The sequence below is a fragment of the Paroedura picta genome, chromosome 8 (assembly GCF_049243985.1).
Source record: "Paroedura picta isolate Pp20150507F chromosome 8, Ppicta_v3.0, whole genome shotgun sequence".
Classification (NCBI taxonomy): Eukaryota; Metazoa; Chordata; class Lepidosauria; order Squamata; family Gekkonidae; genus Paroedura; species Paroedura picta.
Window position 1 is genome coordinate 45,368,885 of NC_135376.1, and position 16,094 is coordinate 45,384,978.

The following is a 16,094-nucleotide window of genomic DNA, read 5'->3' on the forward strand; positions in this document are numbered from 1 at the left end:
GGTTCGATGGCATGGACAGGGAATACAGGTGAGATAAACGGCTTTAGGAAACAGAATGCTTCAATATACAATATTCAAAGAAGGAAGAAAAAATAAAAGACTGTTGCTCTAACTGACTGCTGGACTAAAATGAAGAGTGAACAATCAACCATACTGCCTAAGTCCATTTTCCATCTCTTCCTTCTTCAAAGTAGCCCAGAGAGGTGTATGAGGGCATCTCATCCTCATTTTATCCTCACAGATATCCCAGATCAGGCTGAGAAAGAGTTAATTGTCCCAAGTTCACCCAGTGGGCTTCATGGGGGAGTAGAGAAATTGAACTCCCATGTTCTAGACTAGCACTAGCTACTAGACAGCATGAACTTTCAGACCTCTACCATTGGGCCACATCTGCTGTCTATACTATGCACCATGATCCATGTACTCACATTATATGACCAAAGGATATCCAGAGAGCTAGTGCAGTAGAATGCTGCAACGGGATTGAGGGGATGTGGGTTCAAATCCCCACTCTGCCATCAAGTTCATTAGGTCACTTTAGGCAACCTAATTTATTTATTTATATTTATTTATAATTGGATTTATATACCGCCATTCGCCAAAAGGTCTCACAGCGATTCACAATGAAATATAAAATCAAAGTAAAATCCCATAAAATCCCATAAATACCCCATTACTTCACAAAGTCATTCAGAGAACAGCACTGGAACAAGAGGAACCACAAAGGCTACCCTGAGCTATGAGTTCTTTTTACAGCCATTTAGAAAACACAAAACCTACCTCCTTTCACAAGGCCTTTTGTTTCTATAGCAGAGCTTCTGCATTTTAAGTGACTGCTTATAGAACCACTACTGGAAACTGTCTTTTATTCTTACTACTCTTGTTTTTACTATCTTGTTGGAAGTCACTTCAAGCCTTGGAAAGACAGGACACAAATGTTTAAAATAAAAACATAAATGCCGGAGAGGTGAAGGACTGAAACAATGCTAACTATGTCTAAAACCAGGGGCTTCATGTTTGCTCATCCAATTTCATACATTAGTATGGTGTTCTTTTAATGTATAGATACAAACTGAGGTACTGAAATGACAATAGTTGGTTCTCCAGGTGATGAAATACACTTATGAGCACCTGACTCAATGAACCTTTTTGCTTCGGCTCCCTTAGCAAACACTTCCTTTAACCATGATTTTCAAGATAGGAGTGGAGCCTGGAAAGGCCAGGGACCTCAGTGAGGGGGAATGTCATAGACCCCACCCTCCTAAGCAGCCATTTTCTCTGGGGAAACTGGTCTCTGTAGTCTGGAGATGAGCTATAATTCCAGAAGATCCCCAGGTCCCACCTGGAGGCTGGCATCCCTACACAATACACAAAGATTTAACTAATTTCTGTGCCTATTGGACAGTACACCCTTACACACTCACACAGATTTCCTTTTAAAATAATATTCCATGTTGGGGCCCTCCTGTGGCAAACGAGAAGTAGAACACCAACTCAACAGAGCTTAACTGCATTCAAATACAGCAGACTGCAGGAACAGCCTCCAGTGGAAGGTTTAGCTCTCTGGAGACAGCAGACGCCTGGCCTGGGACTCACAGTGCTGACTGCTGGAATGGAGGGGGGGGAGGGGATCAAACCGTACCAAGAATCCCATCAAGTTCCATGTCTCCCAGGCCAGGGGTCAGTGGAAAGGTCTGTTAAAGTTGCTCGATGAAGGAAATGATCAAAGGAAGATAAAAGGAAAATCTGCCTCCAAAGCAAAGAGAGATAGAGCAGAAAAAAGATCAAGGAACAAGGCACTTATGTTTCAAATTACATTACTGCAAAATGCCAGTGTCAATCTCCAAAGTATTAGCATTGTATCCTAAATAGTCTATATTCACAGTGCAGTTTCCAAACACAGAAGAGAAGCCCTTTTTGAGCTGCTGGGATTTTTTGTTACCTGGAATCCATCAGCCCAGGCAAACTAACTAAAAAAGGCAGTGGGAACATAGGCTGTAGTGTTTATAGCCTCCATCCACTCTGCATCTCTCTCAGTAGATACTTCAAGGGTAAGTTGGCATTGATCCTTGCTCTAAATTTACTGACGCATTTTCTCCTGGGAATGCAGGGATCCCTCATGTTTTATTACACTGCTAGTTCTAAATACATACATACATACGTACGTACGGGGGGGGGGGTCTCATTTGCCCTCTGCTCATCATCATCAAACCTTACCAAACCACCTAACTCAATCTGCAGCCACTGCATCTTCCTCCTAATTCTTGTCAGTATTTTTTAAATATTTATTATATTTACTAGAATTAAAGCCCGTTGTAGCTGATACAATGGGCATTAGCTGGAGGGGGGGTTGGAGGGAGAAAAATAGTAAAGAGAAATGGAGGTAGAAAAGGAAGTGGTTAAGACAGAGAGAGCTTGGCATTGGGAAGAGTAAGGGGACGGGTTGTCCAGTCTGTACGGGCATGAGGTTGAATGTGTATGTTGGGTGGCCTGGTGACAAATGGGTGTGGAGAGATGGGTGTCAAGAACCTGTGGTGTGGAATGTTCATTGAGTGTGGGAGAGGACTGACCTTTGGGAATTGTGGCATAGTGGTTACAAAGGAGCTTTCCAGAGCCATGTTTTCAGGTATATGTGAAGGGAAAATCAGACTGGAGACTCTTCTTAGGGGGAGATTACATGGCAACCAATTCCTCCCAGTTCTGTGGCCCTACTTCTGTCTCCATTTTTTATGTGCCCACATGTTTCTTTCACTGTTGTCCCTTAGAAGACGAGCCAGATTTTTGTACCCTGCTGTTTACTACCAAAAGGAGTCACAAAGAGGTTTACAAACACCTTTTCCCTTCATCTAACCACAATAGACAACCTGTGAGGGGTGTGGGGCTGTGAGAGGTCTGAGAGAACTGGGAATGTCTCAAAGCAGTTTAAAATAGCCTTCCCTTCCTCTCCTTATAACAGACATCCTGTGAGGGAAATGGGCCTGAGAGCTCTGAGAGAACTGGGAATGGCCCACAGTCACCCAGCAGGCCTCAGGTGTCTTTAAGCAGTATAAAATCGCCTTTTCTTCCTCTCCCCATAACAGACACCCTGTGATGGATGTGGGGCTGAGAGCTCTGAGAGAACTGGGAATGGCTCACAGTCACCCAGCAGGCCTCAGGTGTCTCTAAGCAGTTTAAAATCGCCTTCCCCTCCTCTCCCCATAATAGGCCCCCTGTGAGGGAGGCAAGTGTAGGGGCCGGCCCAATCAGGGCCGTATTCAAGGCTGGACACGCACCTCCCACAGGGGCGTTTCACAAACATATAGAGGAACTATGGATTAAAACCCATGCCAAAATTCCAGGCAGGTACTTTGGCATGCAATGTCTTTGCTACGGCCACAATGCCAGCAGAAATGCACACAGCCATACCTGACTCTCATTGTGTAAATTTCACTATCTGCATTGGGGACAAACCTTTGGGCACCAGATACAGTGACAGATCTTTCAAAAACAGATTAGAAAAATACTTATGATAGTAGCATACTCAAAGACAAATGTTTGTTTATTGTTTAAATGAAAATGTGGCTTATCCCAACCACACTTCATATCAGTGGTCCCCAACCTTTTTATCACCGGGGGCTGGTCAACACTTGAGAATTTTACTGAGGCCGGGGGGGGGGGGGGGATACTCTTTTGCCAAGAGACATTGCCACCACCGCCTGAGCCCCTGCTCCACTTGCTTTCCCGCCGGCACCCCTGACTTCCCTCCACCCGCTGGGGGGTGATGCCAGCAGCAGCTGCGCATAGCCACTCTAAAGGGGAGCCCCTGCCACGACGGCCACTGAAGAGCACCAAAGGTGAGCCGACAGCAGAGTGGCAGGGCACCTCCGAGGCAGAAGCTGGGGAGGAGGATGAGGAGAAGCTGCGGCCCGGTAACAACTGGTCCGCGACCCGGTACCGGTCTTCAGACCGGGGGTTGGGGACCACTGCTTTATATGACACTCATTGTTCCAATGTTATCATTTACATTTACTGATAAGTTTTTAAGATGGTTGGAGGAACACACCATCATTATACTTAATAGGTGCCTCTTGTCAAATTGCTATAGACTCCTGTATTCCTGCAAGTATCATGTTAGTCTGTTAATAGAAAACAGTTTTTAAAGTTCTGTCGCATCTTGATAAATGTATGAAAGTAAGGCTATTTCTATTTTGAAACAGTAAAAAACTTCCCTTTATTTATTACAATGTTGATGTTTACTTTTATTTTCCCCCAAACAGTACAGAAATATATACGCTACTTGAGACTTCAACCTGCTGCTCCATCCATAACAAGAATAGAGTCCAATCGCACCTTTAAGGCCAAGAAAGATTTATTCAAGGTGCAAGCTTTTGAGTGCAAGCACTCTTCCTGAGACTAAATGAACAACCATCATAACTGTAGAGATGTAAGGCAAAATAGTAAACTGTGTCATAATATCCAAATTAAGCCATACAATGCTAAAACAACTAATCAGTGCTTTGGAGTTCAGTTGTAGTTCAACGTTGGAGAAATAAAACTGTCCATGTTAGTGATTAATGGCAGACATTTCCCCAGTTGTGAAAATAAATATTTAAAAGAGACTAGTTGCTGGCCCCATCCGTCTCCACCCAAGCGTGGAAGCATCCCTGCAAGTGACAAGCTGTGCTGGCAAGTTGTCTTGTCCTGAGACCAAAGAGTTAAATTCAAAATTACATTACATATTACTAACATCACATTACAGTCACATTTTCCCAAATTAGATTAAATTTAAAAAGGATGATTGTAGGGAATGTGGATATAAGAGTTGAATGAGATTAGCATGCATAGTGAGATAAAAACCTATGTCTTTGTTGAGGCCAGGGTATGCCATTGTTTTGAGTGTTGTAATAACTTGCATTTCTGCAGTTTCCCTTTCTAGTCTGTCCTTGAAGTTCCTTTGCAAAAAAACAGCTACTTTGAGGTCCCTTATTGCAGGGGTAGCAAATGCTGGCAGGGGCTCATGGGAATTGTAGTCCATGAACATCTGGAGGGCCACAGGTTGACTACCCCTGCCTTATTGAATGTCTCGGAAGGTTGAAGTGTTCCATAACACTCTTCCCATGGATAGAAAGCAACTTTTCCTTGCCCCCTTCACCTGGGAAAGGCTGTTGATCTAGTCTCTGTCCCTTCCTAAGAGCTATCTTTGCAGCCTGCAGAGACAACACTGCCAGATAGTTGGCAGGACAATGAGGGAACACAAGAACAGCAAAATGTTATGATAACAAATTTCCATTTCATGACTATCTATAAATCTGAGTGAAGACTTTATTACATCCATAACGAGGAACTCGGAGTCAGCGTGAAGTATTAGATAGGCAGCCCCAAATTCTAATTCTCCCTCTGCCACGGTTCTCACTGGATGCCCCTGAGCCAGTCACTCTCTGTCGGCATAATGTGCCTCACAGGGTTACTGTAAGGATAAAATAGAAGATAGGACAACTACGTGTGCCAATCCAATCCCTTGGGAGGAATGGCAGGATAAAAATGTAATAAACCGTGTTCTGTTGCTCCTGCAGCGTTGAATCTCTCTCATATTCTGGCTCCGCCTTCCTGTCTGCAGCTGAAGTCCGTAGCTCAACACAGCACTCTGTAGACTATTCGACTAATACTGCCTGGAGAGAAACCATTGGCCCGTCTTTTATATACAATGCCTTTGTTAATACTTCGCAGCATAGCATTTGCCTCTTCTGCGAGGGCATCTGTTTATTCATGTTCAGTTTAGGAGGCACTCTAACCCTTTCAAGAGCCACCTACGTGGAACAAAAAATGTGGAGAGTTGGGGGGTGGGGGGAGAGAGAGACTGAAGGATTCCAGGAGGTTATTTCTGTATCCTACCACCAACAGAGAAGAGCAACAGAGAGAGGGAGGCCAAGGAAGCAGCACCTCCCCACCCTTGCCGACTCCGCTTCCCCCTCCCTTTGCTGCTGTCCGCAGAGCAGATTTTCTTTTTTATAACCTGCCCTCAGTGCTGTGCTTTAAATAGAAAGCGCCTGTGTCTCCCGCTCCTGCCAGCAGTTCAGGATCACCGAGTGGAACTAACTCGCATTTATTCCATCCCCAGGCACCAGATCAGCTCCTGCTCATCTCCCATCTTGGGCAGTGCAGGACACCATACAAACAGCAAATGCAGCAGAGAAGGAAGCACCTGGACTTGCAATGGGAAAGCAGGAAGGGAGAAGGAGACAGGTTTAAAAACCCCGACTTAATACCCTGGGCCTTGTTTCCTTTTCTTTCATGCCCTTGATTAGTTGCCCCCTCACCGTTCAATGAGAGGGATCCCCCTCAATACTCCAGACAGTAAAGCACAAAGCACTAAAATGCTCAGACTGACACGATGAGAGGCACGGCTCAGAAATGTATATGTAGCCAAAGAAAATAACTCTCACATTTGGATTCAAAGTTAACTATTGAGTCACAAACATAATTCACAGAGATCCAAAACAAAGGGAGGGGGTGGAGGAGAACAGCACTCCCAATCCAGTACAGCAACACAAATTAAGCTGCTAGAGGCAAGAGGGGGAAGAAGCCCTCTCAGCAAAACACTGCACTGCTTGAAATTCCTTTCACAAGGAGAATTCAAGAAGGGGGGAAACCCCTAAAACAGGGACCACATGAACTGCTACTTGACAATGGATACTGGCTGGGATGTGAAGACTCCAGGATCTCCATTCTTATTTGGAACTGATGAAGGGAGTTTTGGCCCTCAAAATCTTATACCCTGAAAATCTTACTGGTCTCTAACATGCTACTTGGTTCCAAATCTAGCTCTACTTTACAAGGGAAAATCTACAGAACACGTGGTTCCATCACTATACATTCATCACAAGACAATAGCAAAAGGCAATGAGAAGAGACTGCAACAGAGATGGGGATTGATCTTTATTTTTATTCCACTGCAGAAGAACATCATTTGTGGACATGAGGGACAAGAATCTGCCTGGAAGGGGTGGCAAGGATACTGAGGACACATCTGCCCTCCCAAGCTCACTGAAGCTGCCTGTCTTTTTGCAGACTGTCTTGAGGGACAATACTTGCAAGTTAGCATTCTCCCCTAGAGATTCCCCAGGGCAAACTGCAATTTTCATGGAGCAGAGATGTCTTGCTGAAAGAGGAACTTGGGGAGAAGAAGACTTCTCCAGCTAACAGGTTCGGGAAGGTAGACAATGTGTTTAAAAGAATAGGAAGAATAAAGAGGAGAGTTAAGACTCAGCTTTTAATGAATCCGTCAAAAGGAAATTTCTGCTGCATCCCCTTTGGCCAGATTTTCATACAAACTGCAGGACAGTTGAAGCCCTAGTACCACTATAATATGACTTTTTAGGGCATCTCAAGTAAGAGTTTGTGGAGATAAAACCATAGGAGCGATAGTGCAAACCAATGACAGCAACTCCTGCCTGAGGCCACTGAAATAATTTCACTTACAGTGAAGAAACTCTGCATAGGACTGCACTGTAAAGCACAGCAAACCTTCAGACAAGCAAGAGTCACTTCCAACATTCTCCTCACTCAAGAATCCTTCCTGACAGCCTCTCCTTCCACTGCTTGCAAGATACATATTTCTGCATCACAGATTACTGCTTGGAGCCAAACTTGCATTTCATTGGTTGGGGCCAGGCTGATGGAAGATCTGCCCCTCCCCTGCCCCCCCCCCAAAAAAAAACAACACCCAAAACAATCAGTCTTGGAGACAAATTGTAGATGGGGATGCTGATGGGGAGGATTCAGCTGTGACTATCAGAGATGGGATTGTGGGGTTTAATGCTTTTACAGTTTTATTGCTTTAATTTCGCCGGGATCAGTGGCCTAAAAGTGCAACAAGTAAAAAAATAAACAAACAAATGAACAGTGTGTGTGTACGCATGTGCATACAGATACGCTCATGAATTTTTAATTTGCTCACTAGTATGTTCTGGGACTGGGACTTTCAGAGAATTTGGGCATTTTGGTGAGATTCATTAACTAGGACTACCAGGGGCTGAACACAGGATCTACTGTTTGCAAAACTTGTACCCTACCAATGAGCCATGGCTTCACCACAGTCATTTCAGCCAAATTTATTCCAAGCTACAAAGCACTTGGTATTGTGGTCCTAAATTGGCAACCACCCTTGGGAATAAACCCAAGTAAATTCAGTGAAATCGCCCTGCTTTTATTGCATTTTATTGCATTTATTGCACCATCAATCTGCCTGGTGCTTTACAGAGCAAAAGAAGGCAGGCTTTAACAAACTAAGATTTGCCATAAGGGACGAGAGAGGGGTGGGCATAAACAGTGGAAGAATATGTTCATTCCAGATACTCATGCTTAGGCACCTTTTCAGTACAAAAGGGGAATCGTGCCAAAGGCATTACAGGAAAAGTGGAGCTTGGAAGAAGTGAGGCAGTTCCACACATAAGGCACAGCATGGAAGATGATGTCCAAGTAAGAGGCTAAGGGAATGGAGTCCATAGTACAGTTCCTCCACGACAGGCAGATTTCAGATATTTACTCCTAATAGGGTTCATAATAAGCCATTATGTTGCAGCTCCCAGGCATAACTTCTCCACAGTTCTAGCCAAACGGGTTTATGTTAGGGCTGGAAGTAAAGAACAAGCCTGTGTGCCAGGGCTGTGGAATAGCAGGAGTCAGGGGGCCACAACATCTGCTAATGGCAGGAGGGAAGTCTACTGCCCCATGGATATGCTCACTGGGAAGGACAGCTCCACACTCTCTCATCTCCATTGTGAACTACAATCATGAGCAGTCCATTCCCAAGAAGACTATAACAGGAAAGAAAGAGCCTGGATGAGGAGACAGCAGAACAGGGTGACTCACAGATCTAACTGTTGTGATAAACAGACTGCTATGGACTAATCAGTGTATTTTACCTTGTTCAATTGATCATTTGGTTTTTAGTCATTTCAGGAGTCTGAGTACCAAGTAGGGGCCTACATAATTTCTACATAAATAAAATGTCGCCTGACCTGACCTGAAAATTCCACCTTTCATGTTAAAGCAAGCATCTAGCTCTCATGATTGCACAAAAAATTCTGAAGAGATAAAAATATTTGAGGTCTGGAGGCAAAGAAAGGAGATCTGAAACTTTCTTAAACATTTCAAAGATCATCTCACACTTTAACTGAATCTGGCAAATGGTGAGGGTTTATAACAATATCAGCCACTAACTCTCTTCACCTACAGAACTAATTTTGTTATAACTTACCTCAAGATAGCCCCAGAAAGAGAAGTTCAAGCAAGTAACATCAAATAATCCAGAGCAACCATGAACAGAGAAGGCGCTTTTTCTCTCTCTTTGCATGTTCAATGGGGACTTAGTAGTTACATGGGGTTGGGGGGGGGGGAGAGGGACAGAGACACTGTGTATGGAGGCTAATCAAGAGGAACAGGAGAGGAAAAGGGAAGGGAGAGGAAGAGGCAAACAGTTTTCTGTTCTCTTCTTCCACATCCATTCACACACATTGTGCAATGCAAGAAAAAGCTTTTTAGGAGCAAAGCAATTAAATGGGGGTGGGGAACGACAGCCTGTGAGTTACAGCTCAGTGAAGCTCGCACTCAGAATACAGAGATTCTGGCTGATATCTTATTTGTTTTGTTTCCTGGGAGTTCAAACACTGCAACCAGTTAATTCAAATTAATTTCCCTCCGCAATTCTATCACATTTCGAGGCGCGCTAGAATAATATGTCTTTCTTCCTGCCAAGATATGTGGATGGGCACAGTAAGGCTTCTCATCTGCATTATTGATTTCAGGAACAGAAGCGGAGAGTGGCTGTTATTCCAGATTCATGAACACAGGTGTGACTTTGTATAAGTGTTGCATATTGTTCTAGACACACTGTCACAGAACGGAATATGTTCATTACCTGCCAGTATGCTTTGCAAGGGTGGAAAACCACCACCCATGTGATAACATGGACAAAGCATGTTTAAGCCACAAGGACACATACGCACAAGATCATGTAAAGCTGACAAGATCCCAATGCAGGAAGCAGGTTGGGCAGCTCACTCCCCAAACCAGATGGTACAAATAATCAGGCAGTAAATAATTAAGCTGCTCATGACTTTGGCGGCAGAATCCCCAGGTGTCTACAGAAAATTGTTTAGGGCAGATGGAGAGTTAAGGGCTAGATGAATGGTCACAGAAGAACCATTTACCCTTGCTATGGAGAAAGCCATGCTAGCATCAATATCCTTGCCACGCGGTTTAGTCTTTACACATATGGAGAAGGAATCTTCCATTCTCTACTTGAAGATATCACCCAGAGGGGCCAGAGACTATTAAAAAGGTGCCAGATTTCATCTCAAGGACAGTTGAATGGAAGAGTGGGGAAAAGGGAAAGCTGCATTTTACATTCTCTACATTTAATTCTTCTCCCTGGAGAAGAGCCTAATGCTGGGAGCGATTGAGGGCAAAAGAAGAAGGGGACAACAGAGAATGAGGTGGCTGGATGGAGTCACTGAAGCAGTAGGTGCAAACTTAAATGGACTCCGGGGAATGGTAGAGGACAGGAAGGCCTAGAGGATTATTGTCCATGGGGTCGCGATGGGTCGGACACGACTTTGCACCTAACAACAACAACACATTTAATACTTAGAAGCTACTTGAGACAGGAAAATATCTTGAAAATAACCTTCAGAACCTCTAGCAATGTAGACATTACATTAGCCATGACAGATAAGAGATGATCAGCTATCCACAGCAGCGTAAAGGAACTGAAGGATTTCCTACTCAGATAAATGGCATCAACTTCAAAACTGGCTAAAGGATATAGATTTCCACTAAGCAAGCAAGCTCCTTTCCACAGGAAACAGAAGTATGGGACATTGTGCCTTGGCTCTACTCCACTTGAAGGGTTTTAGGTCAGTAAAAAAGCTGGCAAAGACTTCAATGTGAGATCCTGGAGACTCACTGCAAGGACTGCCACTGATATGACAGTATAAGGATGGAGGTCTGCATCCTGGTGATACAAACTCTTAAACCTGTAGATGTCTTCACTAACACAAAGCATTTAGCTGTAGCTGGCACGACAGACGAGGCCCCTTCTGGAGAGAAGAGATTTCGTCACAACTGTCTACATATTAATGTCATCCAGCCTGAGCTGCTGCAATGCAACCTGGAAACTTCATCCCTTTCAAATGCCTCAACAAGGTGCAGCAAGTGTAACTTACAGGGAAATTAACAGTTCCTGGCTACTAGCATGCTTTTAGTGCAACTCAAAGCCCTATAAAGCCTCATGCAGCTTTGGCCCAGGATGCCCATCTACTCCCATACAAACCTGCCTGGGTATAAAGATCATCTTTAGAGTTTCTGCTATGTCTCCCCATTAGCATAACGGTGCAAGGGAGGATCAGAAACAGGGGAGGGGAGCTTCTCTGTTGTGGTGCCAAGGCACTGGAATTTCCTCCCTGTGGAGAGTTGCACAGTGCCATTTTTTTAATCTTTCAGGTGCCAAGCAAAGACTATTTTCCACAAGCTTTTAGTCGCCTTCTCCAGATTCATTTCTCTGAGATATAAACCAGTGCTTTGAAGGTGTTGTCCAGTAGTTAAGGCAGAACATGATGAAGCTGAATCTAGACAATCCTGAAGCAACATTGATTGGTATGACTTTGGAGGGACTTATGATAGTGCGGTTGGCATTGGCAGAGCAAGTTAAGAGCATGGGGCACTCACGGACCCAACGTAGCTGTTTGAAAAGATATGATCAGGAGAGCCTTCTCTTGACGGCATTTGATTCACCATCTCCTTTCAGACAAAACCTAGGACTCACGTATTTGAAGTACTCTCTCTTCAGTTTGGTAACTAGCCTGGAAAGAATAAAACAGGTGCCCTGAGTGTGTTGTGGTCTGTAATGTTGTATTTTGGTCTGGAGCAAAACCAGGGACATTTGGTGATGACAGTGCTCACAAACAGATCTATTTTGGGGAGCTATAATTCCCGAAAAACTGGATCAAGATAATGGGTCTGTGATTGACTACTATTGGGTTAAAGTAACATCTCTGCTTGAAATGTCTGCTAAAGTGTTGTGTTGCCCTGCAATGTCATGGTTGCTAAATGCACTCTGTGCTTTATCTTAGAATGCCAGATGCAAGACACTTCTGTGCACAAAATCCCATGACCCCCTTGCTTGCTTATTTAAACTTTGGCTGTTGTATTTTCCATAGCCTGGAGTACTTTCTGGCCCTGAAGGAAATATGTAATAAACATAAGAGTATTCCTTATAGCTCTAAACTCCAACACATTGATGTGAAGTTTTGAATTAGCTTCCGACCACAGGTCTTTAGTTGTATGAACACCACAATACATCCCCTGACCTGCTAAGGAAGCATCCATAAAGACCTACCTTTCATGTGAATGGGTTCTCAACAAGTTCCCCTTGAGCAGATGTGGAAACTTAGTCCATCAGTTAAGGGTCTTAATAGATCTGGGAATCAAAAGCTTTGTGAGTCTGAGACCAAGTAGAAGTCCCATAGTTGTGGAGTGGTCTCATGAAAAGTTGTGCATGAGAGGTTAATGCTGTACTGCAGTGGTCCCCAACCTCCGGTCCGGAGACCGGGACCGGTTCGTGAATCAGTCGGTACTGGGCCGCGGCTCCTCCTCATCCTCCTCCCAGCTGCTGCCTCGGGGGCTGCCTTGCCACTCTGCCACCGGCTCACTTTTGGTGCTCTCCAATGGCCGCCATGGCTGGGGCTCCCCCTCAGCATGGCACTGCGCAGATACTGCTGGCAGGGCCCCCCAGTGGGCGGCAGGAAGTAAGGGGCGCCGGCGGGAAAGCAAGTGGAGCAGGGGCTCAGGTGGCCGCAACATCCCTCAGCAAAAGACTACCCCCCCCCCCCCCACTCCTGGGCCTCAGTAAAATTGTCAAGCATTGACCAGTCCCCGGTGATAAAAAGGTTGGGGATCACTGCTGTACTGGATGCCATATATCCTTGCAATTTTTGGATGTTTCTGGCAGACTGAAATCTGATATCAAGAATTTCTGTACCAATGATACAATATAATTTGCTCTTGATAAGGGGAAGGGCATTCCTACCATTATCATCAATCCTAGTTGCTATGAATTCTATGGACTGAGTGGGAGAAAGATGGGATTTCTTATTAATAAGGAAACCAAGATTATTTAGGGTTTGCAGAGCACAAACCAAATATTTTCGGAGATGAGTCACGCACATAAAGCCTTTCATCTAGGGCAGGGGTAGTCAACCTGTGGTCCTCCAGATGTTCATGGACTACAATTCTATGAGCCCCTGCCAGCAAACTTGTAATCCATGGACATCATAACCCATAAAGCAAAAATATAACTAGTGTCTAGAAATCATGCCAATGACACTCTCGCACACTAAGCTCATGGCCAATCAGCACACCCTCCTAAGGTGCAGGAAGCATATTACCATAACTAAAGAAACATTCACAGCTACAGAAATGAAGTCTGTTCCTGGGCTCAGTCTCAAGGACAGAACCACCTTTCCTATGCCCCTCCCACATGTGACAGCTAGCCCCTTCCAGGGAACCATGTCCTTTTCCACTGCCATCCTTGCTGGTCCTTTTCATCCAGGATAGGCATCTGCTTGGAAGCCGGATCTTTGTTTCCAAGCTGGCTCCTGCTGCTTTAGGCCCTGTTTGATGTCAGGATCCGCTTGTCTGCAACATAATCAACATCTCCCAGCGACCGTAAAGCTAAGGGATTATGGGACAGAAATAATCCACTAGCAGAAACAGCAGCAGAAGCTGAAGACAGGAACAAAAGCTGCTGTTTTCATGTAAATGATGGCCTGATCCAATGAGCCTGGGACTCCAGGGAGGTCCAGAATTTGACCTCACAGCTGGGAAACTCCCAGACAACAGCTCGAAAAAGGCGTAGACTTTGCTACTGGAGCAACCTCTGTTTTCCAAGATAAGGAGAGCGTAGCAAGCAGCTCAGTTCATTATTGGGAGGGAAGGTGGAGTGAGAATCAGTGGGTAACTGTTTCAAGTAATTATAGGAGTTTATATATTATTGTTAGGAACCTGGTCACAAAAAATATCACTAGAAGGGATTTTCTCGCTTTGGACAGATTTTCATTCTACCATGAGGTCTCAAAACACTGCTTAAAAATTAATAAAATCTCATAACCCCAAGATTTAGCTGGCTTGTGCCTTACATAGTAGCCTTCTGAAACATATTATATAGAACTGTGTACTACCATGATCCCCGCCCTCCTTCGTTTAGAAGAGTAACATAAAGCAGATCTACCATACAAGACTAAAAAAATCCCAAGATAATGGCCACCCCACTGCTTAAATATCTAGCATTGGCAAGCTATTTGATCTTGGTACCTGGTAAATTTTAATACTATCCAGTACTCAGTGCTATGATTAACTGGAGGTTTTAAAAAAAGCAAATGTTATGCTAGCATCAAGACAGCTGAAACATATTTCTGCTCTCATCTACAATGACTTAGAACAGGGCTCCTGAACCTGACGCCCGCAGGCTGCAAGCGGCCCCCGACCTCTTTCTGTGCAGCCCTCCAACCTGCTTGTCTGCTGCTATTACCCTCAGGGCATTTTCCCTCAGACCCATACTGTTCCTCCTGCCTCAAGAGGCACCATCTACTGTTGTTCATCCTGTCCCTTTCTTGCAAAAAAAGACAATAGGAACACTGTTTGTTTTGGTCTCCATGATTCCTTCTGTCAGCCCCCTCTTCTTCTTATATCCTTCATAATAGCATTTTGGCCCCCATACCACTCAGCTTTTTGCCTCCCTCTCTCCATGAATTACCATGTTGAAGTTATGTATGTATATAAGGAAGGAAAAGTTGCTGTGTGAATGGAGATATCAGGTCTGATTTTGTATTAAAAAAGAGAAGAAAGAAGAAAGACGAGAAAAGTACAGTAAAAAACCCCGGTATTTTTGCAAAAAAAGCTTTCCGGACCAATGGTGAGTGCAGGTGGGAAGGATGGCTGTGTTCCCCCCCCCCCGCCCCGGGCCAGGACACCTCCCAGAGGCTGCTAGAGGACTTTCTGGCCCAGAGGTGTGTGCAGGGGGAAGGGCTGACTCCACTTGTCCCTGGGCCGGAAAGCCCTCCCGCAGAATCACAGAGCGCACTCCTGGCCCACCGGAGAGTTCGCCAGGGAGGGCTATGTGCTGCTGCTGCCTCTCTCATGTTCGCCAGGTGCAAAAAACCCCGGGCAGCCTGAGAGACGCCATGCCAACCCTTCCCCACTTTCTCTCTCTTCTACCTCTTGCTGCATCTCTCCTTCTATATTTCTGTCTTTCCCCTCTCTCTTTCTCTCTATATTTGTCTCTCTGTTCTGCTTTCTATCTCTCTATATTTGTCTCTCTGTTCTGCTTTCTATCTCTCTCTCTCTTTCTAACTTTCTTTCCTTCTGTCTATACTTCTTGCTCTCACTCTCTTTTCCCTCTCTTTTCTTATATCTCTTCTTTCTTCCTTTCTCTTTTTTCTATCCTCTTTCTCTCTATTTCTATCTCTATTTCTTAGTCACTCTCTCTCTTTCCACCTCTCTCTCTCTCTTTGCTATTTTCTACCTCCCTTCCATGCTAGTGCCCGTTGGCTACAATGTGCTTAAATTCTAGTGAGACTACAAAGAGATATCCCCACAGAGAAAAAGCAGGCCCACCTTCTTGACAAGATGTTCTAGGAAGACAAATAAGGCAGGTGCCAGAAAGAGATCTGCAGACCAGAGGGAGGGAATGACACAATCCCATTGCAGAAAAACAAACATGGCTTCTCTAGGACTGAACCAAACTGCAGGACTGCACACCATCTTTTAAAGAACAGCTTCACACTTCTGAGCATCAGGACAGGCCATGTGATAACTGCACACATGCTGAGCTAATGAGCTACTGAGCCCATGACTGCTGGATGCATACAGAGCAATGACAGGCCACCCAGATTAGCAGCCTAATGCATGCCAATCAGGGACAGCATTCAGAAGGGCCATGGCTAGGTCAGCCCAGCAAGAATGCCTCCCCACAAATTCCTAATAAGCCACAGGGAGCAACCATCTTCACCTTCTCAAAGAAGCTGGGCAGCCCTGATTTAACCCCCAAGAGGTCTGTG

General features: G+C 44.8%; 1 protein-coding gene across 8 annotated transcripts in view; it reads right to left on the reverse strand.

Annotated features, from left to right (window-relative positions):
- The window catches only part of LZTS2 (leucine zipper tumor suppressor 2), a 66,712-nt gene that overhangs the window by 9,684 nt on the left and 40,934 nt on the right, over positions 1-16,094 (reverse strand). The window lies entirely within an intron of this gene.